Below are 18,561 nucleotides of genomic sequence, written 5' to 3'. Positions count from 1 at the left end.
CGGACCATGCTGTCACACCAACTCCTGTATCTCAGCAGCTTTCCCCAGTAGAAGTTTGTTCCTGGCTCACTCGGGTGCTGGGTGTTTTCAGCCAGCCCTCCCTCAAGCTGTCTAATGGCATTGCTGCCCTTCAGGCCTCGAAGTCCCCCTGCTCCCCCACAGCCAGCCAGGCAGTAGTAAGTAAGCAGAGCACCACGCAGGAGGTCAGGGGACCATGGCCTGGAGCCGGTGCACATCAGTGCTTCCCATCTTCTGATGGGGGTGGGGGTGACAGTGCACAGGGCTGGGCGATGGAAACGTCTAGAAGTGTGGCCGGAGGAGAGTGCAAACTTGTGCACCTCAAAGCAAATGCTGCTACCATACATTACGCAACGCATTTTCAGATGAAGAACCTGTTGGCTAGAGAGGTCAAGGTACTTGCTGGAAGTCACATCGCTTATGTGGAGCTGAGAATTAAAATGATATCTGTCAGACCCCGAGTCTAGCCTCTGTCCATGTTTCTTACGCTTGTGCCTAAGAAGCCACACCCACTGAAGCTGAGCACTCGGCCACTGAAGCTGTGGGACTTGACGCACAAAAGCCCCAGATCTTTCCTTTGCACACCACCCCACGGGCTTCAGCAGCAAGCCTTCAACAGATGAAGGACAGAGGATAGCACCTCCTAGAGGCTGGCACCCAAAGCCAGCAGCAATGACAAGGGCAGCAGAAGGGAGACAGCACAATGGGCAGAAGCAGATAGGAGAATTCCAGGACCTTGGTAGCCTGGGGACATTCGGTGCAGGGTCAAAGGGTCCACTCCACACCAACTGCCCCTCTGGCATTGACACAACCATTTCAGTTCAGTGTGCATCAGTAGCCAAGCGAAGTATCACACGCCTGTACTCCTAGCACTTCTGGAGGCTAAGAAAGGAAGACTACAAGTACAAGCTCAGCTTGGTCAACTTAGTGGGACCCTGTCTCAATACAAAAAATTTTAAAAGGGCTGGGGGTGTACTCAATGGTAGAATGTCCTGGGTTCAATCCCCAGTAGCACCAAAAAAAGTGTGGTAGGAAATGTGACATTAGGGAAGAATTTTTTCCAGCCTGCTTATAATTTTTTTCCTATGTTTCAACATGTATAGAGGACATATGTGAGTTATTAGACACATTTCTTTCTGTAAAATGGCTTCCACTCCAGTGACGAGGACCCGATGAGCTGTTGCAATCCTTCGAATGAAAGAAAAGGGAAACACTGAAGTATTAAGCACAGTTAGGGAGGGACGGCTTGGTTTAGAGTGTGAATTCCAGCAAGGCAGGACGAGAGAGGCTTTATGCACAGTGGAGGTTGCACAACACTGGGGAAGAAGCAGAGCCCGTGGGTGGCTCCAGGACCAGCATTCCCCTTCCTGGTGGGGACACTTGTGAGGCTTTCTCCTTGGAGATTTCGTTTTCCCCCCGTGAAACACAGTGATAGTGAGAACTGCAGCTCAGCCTAGTGTTTAAGTGAGAAAATGGTGGTACAATTAGACCAGCATTGTCTGCACATCTTTCTCTGGGCTTTGCGTTCCTTGCCTGCTAAGGGGCACGCTCTTACACATTTCACGGAACAGCTGTTCGGGTTGTAAAGGATGGTATGTGTGGAGGTGCCTGGCTCATAACAACTCATATTTTTGTTCACTATTAGGCAATCGCTTTGTTCGTTTGTTTGTTTGTTTGTTAAGAACCTGGACTGAAAATCAGAGTCTGGTGTGCCTCTTGATCTCTGTGGCCTCCATTCACTCTGCATGCAAGGATGAAGCTGTACCTTTCCCTTCTCCTTCAGCGCTGCTCCTGCTTCCAGAAGGCACACCACCCACTGCCCACCTGCCCGTCTCTGCCCACTGGCCTTCCCAGCTTGACCTGCTACGGTAGAGCCACGCTCTCAGTGGAGGAAGGCTGCCCTCTAGAGGTTCCTATTAGATACAGAAAGAAGTTAGTTGCCATTTGTTCAATAAACATTTTATGAGCTCCTCTTAAGTAAGCACAAGACACTATGCTTGATGCTATGACACAGTGATGAGGAGGAAACCAGGCAGGTCCTGCCCCCTTTGACTCACTAGTAAGGTGAAAAATAAACATTAACCAAATACACAAACTAACCAAATTCCACAAATACACAAAGACTTCAGCTCATTCAGATGCTCAGAAGGGCCAAATACATGCTGGGATCAAAGAGCAGGCAGTCTTGTAGCTTGGGAGGCCATGGGAAGCAAAGGCCTCTTTCTCCAGGCAGGTCCCAGCTATCACTTGATGCTTACTTCTATTGGCATTAAGCAAAGTCCTTTGCTTTCTCTCCTCTGTATCTGGGTCCACCTATGCCTCTTTCTTGCTTTGCTTTCTTGTGCTGGAGTGCATCTCCCAGTAGCTTTCTATGAAATGCATGTGGGGAATATACTTGCAGCTCTGCATGCGTGCCCATCCTGCCTCAGGCTGTTCAGTGATTTTGCTGGATTAAGCTTTTTAGGCTGATAATAACTCTGCGAATGTCAAAGGCACCACCTCATTGCCTTCTAGTTTTCAGCATGGCTGTTGAAGAGTTGAATGCTATTTCTTTGTCAGTTATTTATTTTCCCCATTGGTACCTTTTAGCTTATTGCTCTGTCCATTATGTCTTGAAGCTGCACAGCAACAAGCACGTAGGTGGGTCTTCTCTCACTGTGCTGTCACCACTGGAACCTTCCCATGTGACAGTGCCTCTCCCTTCCCACTGCTTCTGTCTTACCGCAAGACCATCTTTTGGAATTTAGAAACCAAGAATTTATCTTGTTTGCACTCTGTGATGATTCTCATCACTAAGTGTAAGAGCATGAGGAACAAAGCCCAGCAGTTAGCCCCTCTGCACTTGTGTCTACACTGGGGGGAGCGGGAGGTTGTGTCTGAGCTCCTCCACCTGGCTGCCTCAGGCTGGCTCTAGGCCGAAGACTTCACTCCCAGCCTGCCCCAGCACTCCCGGGATGAAGTCAGTGTGTGTGTCTGCTGGGGCTGTCCGAAGGGAACACCACAGGCTGCGGCTGAAACAACAGGAACTTGTTTTCTCACACCTTTGGAGGCGGGAAGTTCAAGAGCAAGGAGCTGGCCGGGTCGGTACTTTTGAAGCCTCTCTGGTTGGGTTGCAGGTGACACCTTCTCACCATGTCCTTACATGGCTGTCCCTCAGTCCAGACACACTCCTGATGTCTCTCTGTGTCTTCAGAATTTCCTCTTATGAGGAAACCAAGCAGACTAGATCCTGACTCACCCATTTAACCGAACAACCTCCCTAAAAGCCTTATCTCCAAATGCAGTTATGCATTCTGAGGCTATGGGGGTTAGAACTTCAACGTGTAGATTTTGGGGAGGACAATTAGATCCATACCAGATGGGGTGCACAGGAATGATTAGAAATGTGTGAATCAGCCCAACCACTGGGTCACAGGCCAGGCAAAAGAGAACAGACACAAGTCAAGTCAGGACCAACAGACCCTGTGTGGGTCATAAAGTCACCCATGTCCTCTGGGAGCAGCTGGCAATCAGAATGTGCCACACCTCTCCTCCAGCTCATCACTGGCCCTCCAGGGAATCCATGCATCTTGCCAGGTGCCATGCACACTGCTGGAGCAGAAATGACACCAGTGGGTCAGATGTAGAGCCCCCCACAGCCCTAGCATGATGTTGGGCCACTCCATGTAGCATTGCTCCTGCCTGTCTTCCTGAATCCCTAAGCCTCCCTCAGCGTTTTCCCCCTAGACCCAGTGGCTCTAATCCACGACATGTTATTAATGTAAATGGAGTCAAGAAACTAAGCACAAATGGAGCTGCAGATTCAAACGGTGTCAGGGTCAGGCAGGAAACATGAACAAGGGAAGCAGACAGGATAGTATTCCAGAGAGGTGAGGACTGTGTTGAAGTGGGGAGTGACTGCCCTGCCAATGAGCATTTAAATTTGGTGTGCTTTCCAACAGCCCCCTGGATACACACTCCGCAAGTTTGTCACCCAAACACGGCTTCTACACATTCTGTTTGTGCCCTTCACTGAGCAGGTGGCTAAGAGTGGGCTTTGGAATAGAAATACAGACACATATTTGAGTTTCAGCTTATCTGGGTAACACAGTCTTGTCTCAAATTCTAGAGCCGTTGTGCGGAAGATAAAAAATAAAGCGTGTAACGTGCTTAGGGCAGGCCCTGGAACATAATAAGAGCTTAAAATTAATAGTTGGGTTGAATCAGAAAATAATGATGGTGATTATTAAAAAACAACAACAGAAAGCCCTCTTCTAGAGCGAATTTATCACAAAGCTCATGTGTGGAGCAGCGGCGCCTCTTAGTGGTCAAATTAAGAACTGCAGTACAGTGTAACGAAGGTTAGTCACCAAGTCAGACATGGGTTTGAATCCAGTTCTGACATAAGCAAGCAACACCCGTCATTACCTCCATGGTTGGCTTCCATATTCAACTTCAACCATTATAGCCCCAAGGAGTGGCTCCCATAATTTAAGGACCAGTGACTTTTCTGATCCTCCTGCCTCAGGCTCCCAGAGTGCTGGGATCCCAGGTGTGCACCTGTAATATTTGGATGGAATTTCACTGGAGCAAAATCTTCTCTTGGGTTATGTATTGCTCTATCCAGACTTCACTTTTAAATCAAGAGGGCTCTGGAAGGGTCATTTGCCCGAAAGACCAGGTGAGGGTGAATTTACCTCTTTTTTTCCTCCATAGATAGGAGGGGCCTGGGGTCACTCGGCCTGGGGGCCACTCTGTTGTCATTGCCTCCACCTGGCTCCCCCTCTGCCCACCTGCTTGCTGGACTGCAGAGCTGACTTCCTACATCCTCAGAGGCCAGGGGAGGATGAGGAGACCACAAAGTAAGGACAGCCTAAGAAGATGGAGAGACCCTACCCCCCACACACACGCTGGCTGTGCTGTCCCCAGGAGGCAGAGGACCAAAATTTCCCCATCGTATAATCACCCAGAACCCCAAACTTTTCCTTTGAAGTCCTTAGTTCCTTTTTAATTTAATTTAATTTTACTTTATTTTATTTATTTCTTTTTTGGTACTGGGGGTGAAACTCAGGGGTGCTCAACCACTGAGATATATCCCCAGCCTTTCTCTTTTTTATCTTGAGACAGAGTTTCACTAAGTTGCCCAAATGTGACTCAAACTTGTGATCCTCCTGCCTCAGCCTTCCTCAGTGCAGGGATTACGGGCATGCACTACTGTGCCCAGCTTGGATTGATGAGTTTTGACAAATGCATGTGTCACCACTACTCCAGTTAAGAAACACAACATTCCCATCACCCCAGAAATTCCCTCACACTCCTTCCAACCTAACCCTAAGCAGCCCCAAGCAGCAATTGTGCTGCTTTTCTGTCACTCTGATTTGGCCTTTTCTAGAATTAATTTCATATAAATAGAAGCATCCATAGGTATTTTATGTATTTGCTTCTTTCACTTAATGCAATGGGTTTTAAATTAGTCCATGTTTCTGCCTGTGAATCCTTAATTTGTTCCTTGTTATTCCTGAGTAGGACTCCACTGTAATGGATAGAGCACAGTTTGTTGATAGTCATATGTGCTGTTTCTGGTTTTTGGCAACGATGCCTAAAGCTGCTATGAACATTCTCGAACAAGTCTCTCTGGACATATGTTTTCATTTATTTTGGGTAAATACGTGGGAGTGAGAATACTGGATCATAGGGTAGATATGTTTAACTTCAGAAAAAACTGCCAAACTGTCTTCCAAAGTGAGTACAGACAATCTGGCTAACTAATTTTAACTACTCATCTGATAAGCCAGAATCGACTACCAACTGACCTGCTCCCAGACAAATACCATGTGACTAATTAACTCCGTTTCAGGGGCCTGGAGTGGCTCCCAGAGACAGGTGCAGTGCTGAGCAGAAGCCAAGGATAAAGTGTGGGAAGGTTGCCTGGAAGAATGGCCAGCCACCGGCCTCCTGCTCCGGCTCCCCGTGCAGGCTTCTGAGGCCAAAGAACTGAGAGGCCAGGCCCCAGCATTCTGATGAGAGAAAAATTCTTAGATGTCCTGAATTTAACAAGGGAAGTTAAATCAGTGAACAGCTGGGGGTGGGAGAAGGCAAAAAACAAACACTATTTCACCTTCTTGAGCATACTTTGAACCTTGACTTAAATCCCTCCCCCAAGGCCAGCCACCAGGGCAGAGTCTCCTCTTAGCTTGTAAACTTTCCAGACTGCTAGCCCTGCCAATCCAAAAGCAGCAGTTACTACAGGTGGACACCCTCCTAACCCCAAAGTCTCCCTGCTTTGTGTTATCCCGCTCCTCTTATGGCTCGCCAGCACAGGTTCCGTGTAAACAACCTGTGTTTCCCTCCCCAAGTTGTACAAAGACACTCTTAGCTCCAGGCCCAGGGGTGTATTTCCAAGTGTTACCCAGCCCTCCTGCTGGGAGCTGCAGGAATTGTCTGAAGACCTGGTCCTTTTTCTGGCTGGTATCTATAAAAGATCCGTAAACCCTTTCACTTCAAAAACTCCATATCTCCCAGAGTTTGGAGTTAACTGCAGTTTGAGGAATTCCTCAGCAAAGGGCTGCTTCAGTCCCTCACAGAAGTCCCTGTGGAAAGAACATGCCAGGGGCATCCGGATGCTGCAAGGAGCCAGGGATGGGAGAAGGGGGAAGACGGGGTCTCTCTAGGCCCAGCCAGAGTGTGGTCCTCAGGTATGAGGATGTGAAGCCCCCAGGTGCACCACAGATCTGAGAGAGGAAGTCATCCTCTACCCCATGGGAAGTGGAAAATCCTGTCAATAGCAGCCCAGCCCTGGCCTGAGGTCAGTTATCTATGGCTGGATCATTAAGTGCCCCAAAACTTAGGGCTTAAAAGTCATTCATTCTGTCTCATTGTTCTGTGGGTCGACAGAATGGTTCTGCTCCCTGTTGCTGTAGTAGCTCTAGGAAAGCTGGAGCTGAAATATCCAAGATTGCTTCTCTCCCATCTCAGGGCTCAGCTAGGATATGGGGAAAGAATATGTAGGGATTGACTGCATGGGTGTCTCTCCACCTCTGCAACCTGTGTGTGGGGCCAGCTTGGGCTTCCTCACAGCATGGTGGTCCTAGGGGCATTGGATTTCTTCCACAGTATAGCGGGTTGAATTCTGCTTCCCTCCCAACATTCATGTGCAACTCAAACCTCGGAATGTGGCCTTACTTGAGATAGGATCCCTGTCACCGTAACTAGGTTAGACGAGGTCTTACTGGATGAGGGTGGCCCTAAATCCAATGAGTCTTATCAGGACACACAGTAGAGGACACACAGATATGCAGGGAGAAGGTCATGTGAAGAGGGAGGCCGTGATGGATGCTACACGAGCTGAGGGTCCTCGGGGAGGAACCCACCTGCTGATACCTTGCTTTCAGACTTCCAGCCTCCAGAACTGTGAGAAATCAAATTTCTGCTGTTTTAAGCCACCCAGTTGGTGGGAACTTGCTAGAGTGGCCCCAGGAAACGAACACACATGGCAACTGAGCTCCAATGTTGTGCCCAGATCGCGAGGTCCCCGAAGACCACCAAGGAACCGATTCCGATGTAAACACACAAGGGTCGTTTATTCAAGCTCGAGCAGGGACTCTCATCCGACACCGACGCAGCGGGTCAAGATTGAGAGCCCCGACTCTAAAACACCAGGGGTTTTTATAGAGGTTACAGCAAGGCGCAGGGTTTCAAAAAGGGCGTGGGGTTTCAAATCACACGCAAATCACACAATTGGCTAGCATTTAGCAAGTTTTGAAAGTTTAAACCTAATTGGCTGGGCCTTGCGCTCTGAACTGCAAACGGCTGCTCAAGTCATCGAAAAGAACATCTGGGATACTGGGGTATTGGGGTAACTACTGATTAGCTGTTGCAGGCCATCGAGAAGAGCATCTGGGACATTGGGGCAGCTACCGATTAGCTGTCGCTAGGCGAGTTGCTAGGGGACTGCTAAACATTATCACAGGCAGGTGGCCAAAGTGCATCTTGTGGTTTTTCTCGGAACTAGGATTTATGTCCAGGCCACCTTTACTCTAAAATGGGGCCAAAACTTTAAAATGGAGTCACTCAGGTCTCACGGATGAGGCCAAAGATGCAAGATCAAGTTCAGGACTGATGCTGTGCCACCCACCACAAGCTCCTGGCCAACTGACACTGAATGACCAGTTTGCATTTGGTGCGGGTGGGGAGTGGGGGAGGGGGCTGCTTTTCTGTTGTAAGATGGAGTGGAATGCCTGGCCTCCAACCACTAGAGGTCAGTAGCAGCCCCCTGGTGAAAAGTAAAAATATGGCACGGTATGGTTTATATCAGGATGATCCTCTAAAGCCTCATGCACTCAGACGTGGGGCTTGTGGAATAGGATTGGAGTACAGGGGATCTAGCCAGCTCTGGCTTGGTGTTAGGAGGTAGGGTCTGGTCAGAAGAGGTGGTCATTGAGGAAGTGACCTGGAAGAGTCCCTGTCCCTGGCTCCTCCTTTTGCTCTCTGCTTCCCAGTTGCCTTGATATGAACAGCTCTCCTTCCCCTTGCCCCTCTGACATGCTGTTTCTTCTTTGGAGCTGGTCTACCATGGACTAAATCATGAGCCAAAATAAACCTTCCCTCCATTAGGTTGCAGGTGTCAGATATTTTGTCCCAGCGGCCAGAACATGACTAAGACACCCAGAGATTGTCCAGTGTGCCCTGGAAGGAACACACCACCCCAATCCCACCCACAGGGGTAGAGAGGCATTTGGTTAAAGGAAGGCACAGGACCAGCCTAGATTTCAGGGGAGGAGACCACAGAAGCATGTAGATACCAGGTGGTTCACTACTCAGCTTCACTTGAGATTTGCAGGACCCTCCTGCTGGGATCTCCCCAGGACTTTGATCCTATGGCTGCATCTGAAGAAGTGAGCCACAGTCGGTGTAAGAAGCTGTAACCTGAGCCAAGTGTCAAGTGCTACCCGTGACTCTGGGAGCTTTGGCATATTTGTTGTGGACACGAGTGGGAGATTTCAAACCACCACACAACTCCCCATAGCATGTGAGAGAAGTGGAGAAATGGTCTGAAGCCCCAAGGCTTGCCCTTGGTGATTTTTGGAATCAGGCAGGCAAGACATGAATGTACCAGTGTACAGGTTTCGCACTGCAAAAAAGGATGCTTCATCCAACAACAATATGGGCAACATATACTAACTCACATGACTGGCAGAGGTAGATTCTTGGACTCCCACCTGAGTCCCAGAGCAGCATAGTAGAGCTCTCTCCTGCCTAAATCCATAGCCCCAACCATGTCACGTGCTTTCAAGACCAGGTCCACTCTGTGCCTCACCTGATCTCCGGACTCCGAGTCTGACACAGTGACCTCAGCATAGCACACTGCACCCCAGCAGCTGCATCCTGGCAGCTGGGGGTGTGGGCACCTGTGTGTACAGCTGAGCTTCGGGGGAAGCAGCTTAGGATTTTCCTGATGTCTTGCATGTTGCCTACCATCTGGACACTGATCAAAAAGGACAGCTCTTTGACTGCTTGCTGTTTTTATTGATGAGGTTTCACATCTACACCTCTGTAGCCAATGCCCAGATTAACATAGAGCATTTCCATCACCCCTGAAGGTTCCCAAGTACCTTTCTTTGCATGTAATTCTGCCCTCCTCCTGCTTCCACTTCTGCTAACCATGCTTCTGATTTTTGTTGCCATAAATCTAGGGTGCTTGTTCTACAAATTTATATAAACATTATTATCTTTTGTATCTTTTTTAGCCTCATTTTTAAAGATTCATTCCTGCAGTTGTGTATATCAACCATGGGTACTTTTTATTGGCGTGAACTACGATAAAAACATGTCTGACTTATGAAGTTACTGTGAGCAAGCTGGATACTGCTGCTCACACCGCATGCTAGAGCCCCTCTTCCTTGTCCTCCTGCTTCCCCTTTCTGGCCTGGACTGCTGTCGCCCAGTGTACCAGGAGGGAATGTCCCACCTTTATCCAGCAGTCCCCAGGGGTGCCTCCGATAGTTCAGGTTATGAAATGACACACTGACTTAAAAATTACTGGAGGAAGAGATGCCTTTCTCTGATTTGCACCCTGGCATGGCTGGCAGTGGCTACCAGCACCATGATAGACAGGCAGTGATGGCAAAAGGTCTCCACTTTCACAACCTAGAGTCCTTAAAGGGCTGTCTCGGCCTTGACGTCCATTGCTCCAACTGAAATGGCCACAACACATCCAGGACAGTCATGCCCAGCTTCTCGTGGAGGGGATGAGACTGCTTCCTGCTGGACCACTGGTGTCCAGGTTCTTTACCCTGCCCTCCAAGACCTCCAAGTTCTTCCCTATCATATCCGTCAGACTTTGTTCCACTGTGGTCCCTCCCGTCTCCCACCCCAGTCCCCACCCCGCCTGCAGGTACCTTGGGCACTTCTAGGACCAGGGTGCTACAGAGCACACAGCTACGGGACCAACAGCTCTGAGGCCACTTCCAACCTCAGCATCCTCGTTTGCACGGTGGGCTCCATGGTGGTTTATTTATCCTGGCTTGTTGGGAGGGTCTGTGATTTGAACCCTCCAAAAGATCATGGGTTGGAAACTTAATGCCCCAATTCATATGTTCATGGAATTGGAAGCCGGGCTTTGGGAGATAATTAGGGTTACATGAAATCATGAGAGCCTCATGTTCGCATTAGTAGCCTTGTAAGAGAGGGGTGGGAGTATAGCGCAGTTCGAGAGTGCTTGCCTAGTGTGAGTGGGGCCCTGGGTTGGATGCCCAGCACCACAGAAAAACAAAGGTAAAGAGAGGCAGAGGGACCTGGGCTGATACACTCGCCCCACCTCACCATGTGTTATCCTTCACTGTGTTATAAGCCCAGCACAATATCTTGACTTCCCAGCCTCAGAACTGTGAGCTAACTATACCTTTATTCTCTATAAAATACCCAGACTGTGGTACTCAGGGACGGCAACAGAAAACAGACTGAGGCGGTGGGAGGGGAAAATGAGGTCATGGGGTGAAGCCTGCGGCACAGTGCCTGACACATGGTTAGGGTGTCGGGGAAGATCACCATCGAGTCGAGCTGAGTCCTAGTAGAGATGCCAGCAGTAGCAATAGTTTAGAGGGGGCCCATTACCTTGGGTGAAAACATATGTAGGTCCTCTGTCTTAGCTCATTTGTCCAGCTACAAGTTGAACATCCTTAATTAGAGAACATGAAATCCAAAAGGCCCCAAAATCTGAAGCTTTTTGAGTGCCAACATGTTGCCCAAAAGTGGAAAATTCCACACTTGACTTCATGTCACAGTAAAAAATGCAGATGCACACACACACACACACACAAAACCTGCATAAAATTACCTCTGGCCTATGTATAGGAGATGTATACGAAATATAAATTAATTTCACATTCAACTTGAGTCCCTTCTCCAAGATCAGAAGTGTTGAGGATTTTGGAATATTTGCATATACATAAGGATATGTGGGATGGGACCCAAGCTGAAACACAAAATTTGCTTATGTTTCTTATATAGCCTGAAGCTAATTCTACATAATTTTTTTTTTTTTTTTTTTTGGTACCGGGGATCGATCTTGGGACCTTGAGCTTGCGAAGCAGGCAGAGGAACCACTGAGCTAAATCCCTGGCCCTCTACATAATATTTTTAGTAATTTTTCATGATGTAGAATTTTCCACTTGTGGCATTGGCGAAGCCCGACCGACCTGCAATGCTGCTTGACAAAGTTCCAGCTGGGGAAAGGAGGGTGGAACACATGGCACCCTCATGTTTTATTTTTTCTTGCCCTAATGTTTACAATTGTTACTCTGGTCACAGGAGTCATTGTATTTGTGACTAACAACATATTCTCCATGAGGCAAATTGGCAATGTGGTATTGAAATCTGATCTGGCTCAAAAGTCCCAAATTCCTGTTTCTCTCAGTTCTGTTGTCACACCCACTTCTAAAGAAACCCCTCCTAAAACTCCCTCTGTTTTCCTGCTACTGTAACTCCTTTCTTCTATTGATGACTTTCTTTTTACTAAAGGGGTCTTATAAAGAGATTGAAAGGACAGATTTTAGATGTAAGACACAGTGGGAAATGGGAAATAGAAAGAAAGTTAAGACAGATAAATACACTAAGGAGGCAAGTTACTCAGTTTTTCTCAAAGTACTGTAAACATTTCCTGCTCACGGACCATGAACCCAAATAACATTTAAGCAAGATGAATAGAGGTATAGAAAAAATAGAGAGCTAATAGCAAACTATATTAACCATTGTGCAGTTTCTCAAGGGCCAGCTGACGACCACAAGTTTGACATTTAATTAACTAAATCTTGCTTGTATCCCCACTGATATAGAGATTTTGATTGTTACCTTCTGTTCTGCTTAGGTGTGGGTAAATAAGGGGACAATTGTAATTTTTAAATGTATTCATGATGTTCAATGAAATGAATCAGCTTAGGAAAAATATACTTTGTTTAGTAAAAAATAACCTTTATTTCTATAGAAATTGCTAAGGCAACCTAAAATGTAAATATGTTCCGCCCAATGCCTCCTAGCCATTGCTTAAAGATATAAAAATAAATCAGACCCTGAGACTTCTCAGAGGGAAGCTGCTTGCGAAGGTCCTTTTCTCACTCGCCGCCCGAGACCTCTCCCCTTCCTACCCTGCACGGACTGCAGCTGGTCTGCGGCATGGCATATGTTGGTAGTACAGTTAGAAAGAAAGGAGCTGAGTCTCTCCCTTCCCTTCATTCAACTGTAAATGCCACACCACCCTACTGATTATCCATGTCTCCATAACCCAAAGACAGGGAAGTTGTGGGAGCCACTTCCCTTCTTTCCATTCAGCCAGAAACCAAACAGCACCCTGATGATTATCCAGGCTCAAGCTTAGGAGGTCTTGCAGATTGCTGGCGTGAGAGACAGAGAGACAGGTGCCTTGGATCAGTGGTGTCTGGCCCTATAAATACCAGAAGCCTGAGTTACTGAGTCTCTGTTTTCCCCTTCCCACTTGAGTCCCTTTTCCCCTTCACTCTGTCTTTCCCGTCGCCCTTCTCCCTGTTCCTGCTACCCTCCCGTGATCTTCAATAAATGTAGCCACTTACTACTATGAGGTGTACATTTGGCAGTTCTTTCCCTGTCCTAACAAGAGCCTGGACTATTTTGGGCCCACTCAACTGTGGCACCGGTGCTCAAAGTTTCAGATGATTCGGGCTGCTTGGATTAAGAGATGCTCATCCTATATATTTTTAAATCTGTGGGTCAAACAATCTCCATTTCCGAAATGTCTCAGGCAAATGAACAGTACCAAAAAGAATCCGACGGTTGCCTGAGCGACCTCCACCAAGCTCAGCCACAGCTCAGTCAGATCTCAGCTCTACGCATTCAAAACGGAAGCTCCTGTGTGCCCTTCTAGCCACACCCTTCTCCCTAAGTAGCCAATGACTTGAGTTCATGATTTCCATTCACTGTTTAAAACTAATTTACCACAGATGTGAATATGCAAAATCAGTAGGTACTACTGCTTTGCATGTCTAAGATTTTATATAAATTTCACATACTGAAAATATCATTCTCAACACATGTATTTGAGATAGATAATTTAAGCTACCAATTTTTTTGCTAGTCCTCAACAACTCTGTGCCTGAGCCTCTGGTCACTCTGGTAGTAATAGTGATGTTAATGATACTATTGATAATAATGAGCGCTAACTCAGAGTGTCTATCATATTCTGGACCTTTTCACTATGTACAAGGATAACTTCATTTAATTCAGTGTCTGAAGCAGGGAAATATTTGGATCTGGTTGAGTGTGGTCTCCCAAAGGTTCATGTGCTAGAGGTTTGGTCCCCAGTGTGGGAGAGTAGAGGTGATGGAAGCTTTAAAAGTTGAGTCCTAGGGCTGGGGATTTAGCTCAGTGGTTTTGCCGCCAACTTCACAAGCTCAAGGACCCAAATTCAATCCCCAGTACCAAAAAAAAAAAAAGTTGAGTCCTAGGGGAAAGGGATTGGGTAGTTGGGGGCATCACCCTTGGAGATGTTCGTATATTCCTTATGAGACCCCAGTTAGTTGTGGGTTGACATAAAGAGTAGGCCTGACCCCTGAAACCCTCTGGCTTCCTGTTTCACCATGCGATCTCTTCAGCATCTATTGAGGCCCTTGCCATTGGCTGAATGGATGGGACTCCCTGATTTTGGAGTTTCAGCCCCCCAAACTGTAAGCTAGATCTCTTTTCTTTATAAAGTACTTGGCCTCAGTTATTTTATTACACCAATGGAGAAAGCCTGGAGTCAGCTGTTGCTTGGTATTTTATACAGTTTGTAATGATGGCCCTAATTATGTTCGTGCTTCTGGCAATGACTCCTTGCTTGGCCATGCAACTTGCTCTGGCCCATGGGACAGTAGCAAACAAGATACAATCAGAGACTAAAAGTGCTTACACGTCAGAGCTTGTTCTTTTCTAGCCCTTGGGACCCTGCTGCCACGAGAGTGAGCCCAGCCAGCCTGTGGTAGAACCGGGAGAGAAGAGGAAGGTGCAGGGCCAAGGATTTAGCTCAGTGGTTCTGCTGCCTGCCTCGCAAGCACAAGGTCCTGAGCTCAATCTCTGGTACCAAAAAAAAAAAGAAGAAGAAGAAGAAGAGGAGGAAGGTGTTTCAGCTGATGTCAGGAACCACCTGCCTCTTCAGCAACTGACTTCAGGCGTGAGTGGGTTCCTGTGGAGCTAAGCCAGCTCGACCTGAATTCCTAACTGCCCAGCTACGACTAACCCAAACTACCATCGTGCAGTATTGTGAGCTCAATAAATAGCTGCTACATTGTCACAAAGTTCACGTGGCTTTTGATGCTGCATAGCTGATAGACCTGGGTAGTTCACAGCTCCCAATCACTGTCTTATACTTGCAAACTTGACTTTGTTCCGTATTACTTGACCAGAAAACACTATCCTCAGACCACAACCCACAGTAGGCTGGCTCTCCTCCAGGCAAATCGAGAGATGTCCAAATTTTGGCAGGCTTGAAAAACTCTCACACATATTATGAATGTGTACAACATGGTGCAACTGTAATCATCACCAAGGAGCAGCTTCTGGGGGAAGGTGAACCCCTCAAACAGCAGGCCCTTCCCTAGAAAATCACAGGCCATGCTGAAGTGACCCCACACTGAACTCCCCCAGCTCCCACCCTACGCACACTGTTCCTTCAGCTGGTTCTAACTTAGGTCCTTTGCCTGTAATAAGCATGGCTTGCTCATTACTATAATGATATACACGAGGCAGGCTAACTTTATAAAAGTTGGCCTACAGTTTTGAAGGCTGTAAGTCAAAGATCACGTGGCCTCAAAAAGTCCTCTGATGAGGACCTGACGGTGGATGGCATCAAGGAAGAAGCACATGTAGGAGTTGGGGGGAGGGGGACACAATGTCACGCAGGAAAACAGAGAACCATCCCAGGCCAGGCTGGAGCTCAAGGGTCCCATTCGAGCTGCTTTAATCCCTTGAAAGAGGCAACAGCCAGGCTACGTACTTAACCACCAGGGGCCACCCAACTACAACCAACCATACCTGACTGGGCATCTCCAGTCCCTGCTCAGGAAGTGGTCTTCTCAGGGCACCCAGCGACTCCAACTCAGCCCCCAGCCTAGCCAGGCTGCAGACCAGGCACCCACTTCCCCTCCATGGACCCTACCAAAGCCTCTCCCTCTGCTTTCCCACTCCCTCTGCCCCTCTGGGGTTCCCGCAAGCCCGACCTCCTTCCTGGGGGCCCAGGGGTCATCCCAGAATTGCAAAAACATCTTCACCCGGAATCTACCTCACTGGGTTGTCATAACTTCACTGCCAGGGAGGAGAGCCATGGGACAAGGATTCTGGTCTCCTTGGCAGAAGAGAAAGAGGCTCAGAAAGGCCGGACGTGGTGAGTCAGTGATGGCACTGGAGAGACAACCCTCACTGCCGGTGACCACCACCGAACTGGAGCCCATTGGTGGGTGACAGGCACTGTCCCTCTACCCTCTTGCTGTGGCCACCAGCCGTGAGATGATGTCATGGGCAGTACTTGTTCCCACATAAGCCAGGGAACTGAGGCGTGTGCCGTGGGCAGGTCCTCGCCCCTGAGCCTCCTGGAGTGTGGGGATGGCACGGTCCCTCCCGAGGCATTCTGTGACCAGCTGGTGCCTGAATCATGTCCACCCCTTTGGGGTTTCTGGGTCCTCCATCAAAATGCAACATGGTGGGTGAGGGAACTAGTGACAGTACTGTGACAACTTCTCAGCTGCTTTCTACAGCCGGGCTTTACATAAGCTTTAGGGTTTAACCCTCACTTGCACCCCAGGAAGTGAGCAGTGTTATGACCCCATTTTACAGATGAACGAACTGAGGCTCCAAGAAGTGACAGTGTCTGAGTGAGGACTGAAGTCCAGGGCACTGTCACACCAAAGGGCAGGCTCTCGCTTCTACCAAAAGTTGCTCAAAGGAGCTTCTGGAAGTCAGCTTTAGAAACAGACTCCACCATGGGAGTGAACTGGAGCCCCTCAGCTGCCCCTCAAGAAGCATTATAGGGGAAAAAAAGAAGCATTATGGGAACTTCCTCAGGGAACAAGGACACAGACGGCAAGGCCCAGCACCTCAGCCTCTCCCGCCCTCCTTCAGCAACTCCTCACCAGGGGCCTCATCACAAGCAGACACGACAGCCCAGCCCGAGCCTGTGAGCAGACACAGGTTTATTATCGCACAGACTCAGCATCCTGAACCCACACCCCAACACCAGCCCCAAATTAGTCCCAGCAGCTCTGGTAGCCACAGGCTGGTCCCCAACGCTGGACCAGGCCCAGGAAACAAGAACAATAACCTCAGAGCTGAGGCCTGCAGCCTGTCAGCCCTGAGTAGCCCCCACCCACCCGCCTCGTTCCCTAGGAGTCCAGAAAAGCCCAAGCACAGATGCAGAGCCCTGCATGCCGTAGCTGGCTGGGGTAGGAGTGCCTGCAGGCTCCTCTCTGCAGAACGGCAGCCCAGGGTTCCAGCCAAGCCAAGAGGCCCCAGCAAGGCTGGAAACAGCAACTGTGAAGCAGGAGGGGAAAGTTCCCATGGGCTGAGGGGTAAAAGGAAGAGCTGACCCCAAACACTCAGGTCCTGAGTTGTCCTGGGGAGAGCCTGGCCCCCCATACCCAAGCCCCTGAGGTCCACAGAAACAAAGGTGGAAGAGCAGTCACTCCCTCCACCTCTGCTCAGATGCCATTGCCCCATCCTTCCCCAGGCCTGGAGCAGCCTGGAAGCTCTTTTCTTCCATGCTCCTGGAGGCAGGAGCTTCAAGCCCTCAGCCCTTACACCTCTCCTAGGGAGCCCAAGGAGCAGAGGCTCAGTGTGGTACAAACATCTTTAAGTGAGCTACATGCAAGTATCATCTTCTGGCAAACTGAAAGGGGCTTATTACTGCACAGACCATACTCAGCTGGAGCTCAGATTTGCTCCTCTACTCCTGGGAAATGTTTTTCTTTCAGCACCTGCCTGAGAGTCTGCAACACTGCCAGGGCTTCCATGCCATGCTCCCCTGAGTCCACAGTGGCCCTGGTCAGGGAGGGAACAAACCAATTCATAGGGCATCACAGCTGCTGTACCTTGCTGGCCCCAGGGCTCCTACACAGAAACCCTGAGCAGACAGCCTTAAATTTACCCCCAGCTGCAGGCTCACACACACAAAAACAGGGGCCAGCACAAGTGCACCCTACCCTTCTTCCCAACCCACCTCTGTCCCTGCTCAGTGGCTTCCCAGTGAAAGGCTCCCACTTTTTACAGGTATGTCTCCCTGTGCTGCTGGGCCAGGAGGGAAGCCAACAGGACAGGTGGGGGAGGCAGAGCACTGCACACTGGCATATTTGACTGAGTTTGTTCATTTCCTCCATGTCATCCAGAGCAACTGTAAGCCTGGGACAGCGTGCTGCACAAGACTGGATTGTCTGAGACATTTCAGCAACTTCTCAGCTTCCTGGGTGGCCTCAGTCCACCAGGCAGAGGATTAAAGTGGGAGTGAGGTGGGAGGAAAAGGGAGGGACTCAGTGTTAACACCCTGCTTAGGTGACATCTCCTAAAACACACAGAAGCCCAGGGAGGGGTGACGAGGGGCAAGGAGAGGGATCGGATGAGGATGGGGGACAGCAGATCAGGAAACTCAGGAGACCAGGGCTCTTCCCTCGGGGCCTCCCTTGTCCCTGGGCAGAGTGCTCCTTCAGTGTTCCCAGACACTCTACTCCTCTGGCGCCCAGACACCCAGCTTGGGCCCACGGGAGGCTCCCAAAATGTCCATGGCATGGTGTGAGCCGGGCCTGGGGCTGCAGGTCGAGTCCAGTCCTCCTTGGTCACCTGCCTGGCATCGCAAAAAGATGATGAGTCGTGGCATCCTCAGTGGAATTCCTGGCTCTGCAGAGACAGAACAGGGGTGAGTGAGGAAGGCAGGAAGGTGCTGTGAGGCAGAACTGCCGAGCAGGGCACAGGCCTCAGGCCGGATCTTCTCCGGGGCAAGGCTCCACCTCTGCTCCCCAGATCAGAGACGACCCTGGGCCTTGAGGCCAGCCGGCTGGTGCCTGCCTGTGTCTGCTT

The 18,561-nt window shown here is 49.2% G+C and overlaps 1 protein-coding gene across 2 annotated transcripts in view; it reads right to left on the bottom strand.

The window, feature by feature from the left end:
* Positions 1–12,444: 12,444 nt before the first annotated feature.
* Positions 12,445–18,561, bottom strand: part of Jph2 (junctophilin 2) — a 73,920-nt gene continuing 67,803 nt past the window's right edge. For both annotated transcript variants that reach the window (XM_021239083.2, XM_004858199.4), the window contains exon 6: positions 12,445–18,381. The gene's annotated coding sequence lies outside the window, so the exon portion shown is untranslated. The remainder of the gene's footprint in view (positions 18,382–18,561) is intronic.

The sequence above is a fragment of the Heterocephalus glaber genome, unplaced genomic scaffold (assembly GCF_053883595.1).
Source record: "Heterocephalus glaber isolate CG9 unplaced genomic scaffold, H.glaber_assembly_v1.0 deba00001673, whole genome shotgun sequence".
In the NCBI taxonomy this organism is placed as follows: domain Eukaryota; kingdom Metazoa; phylum Chordata; class Mammalia; order Rodentia; family Bathyergidae; genus Heterocephalus; species Heterocephalus glaber.
Note: the sequence above shows the minus strand (reverse complement) of the source record. Positions and strands in the feature narration are given on the sequence as shown.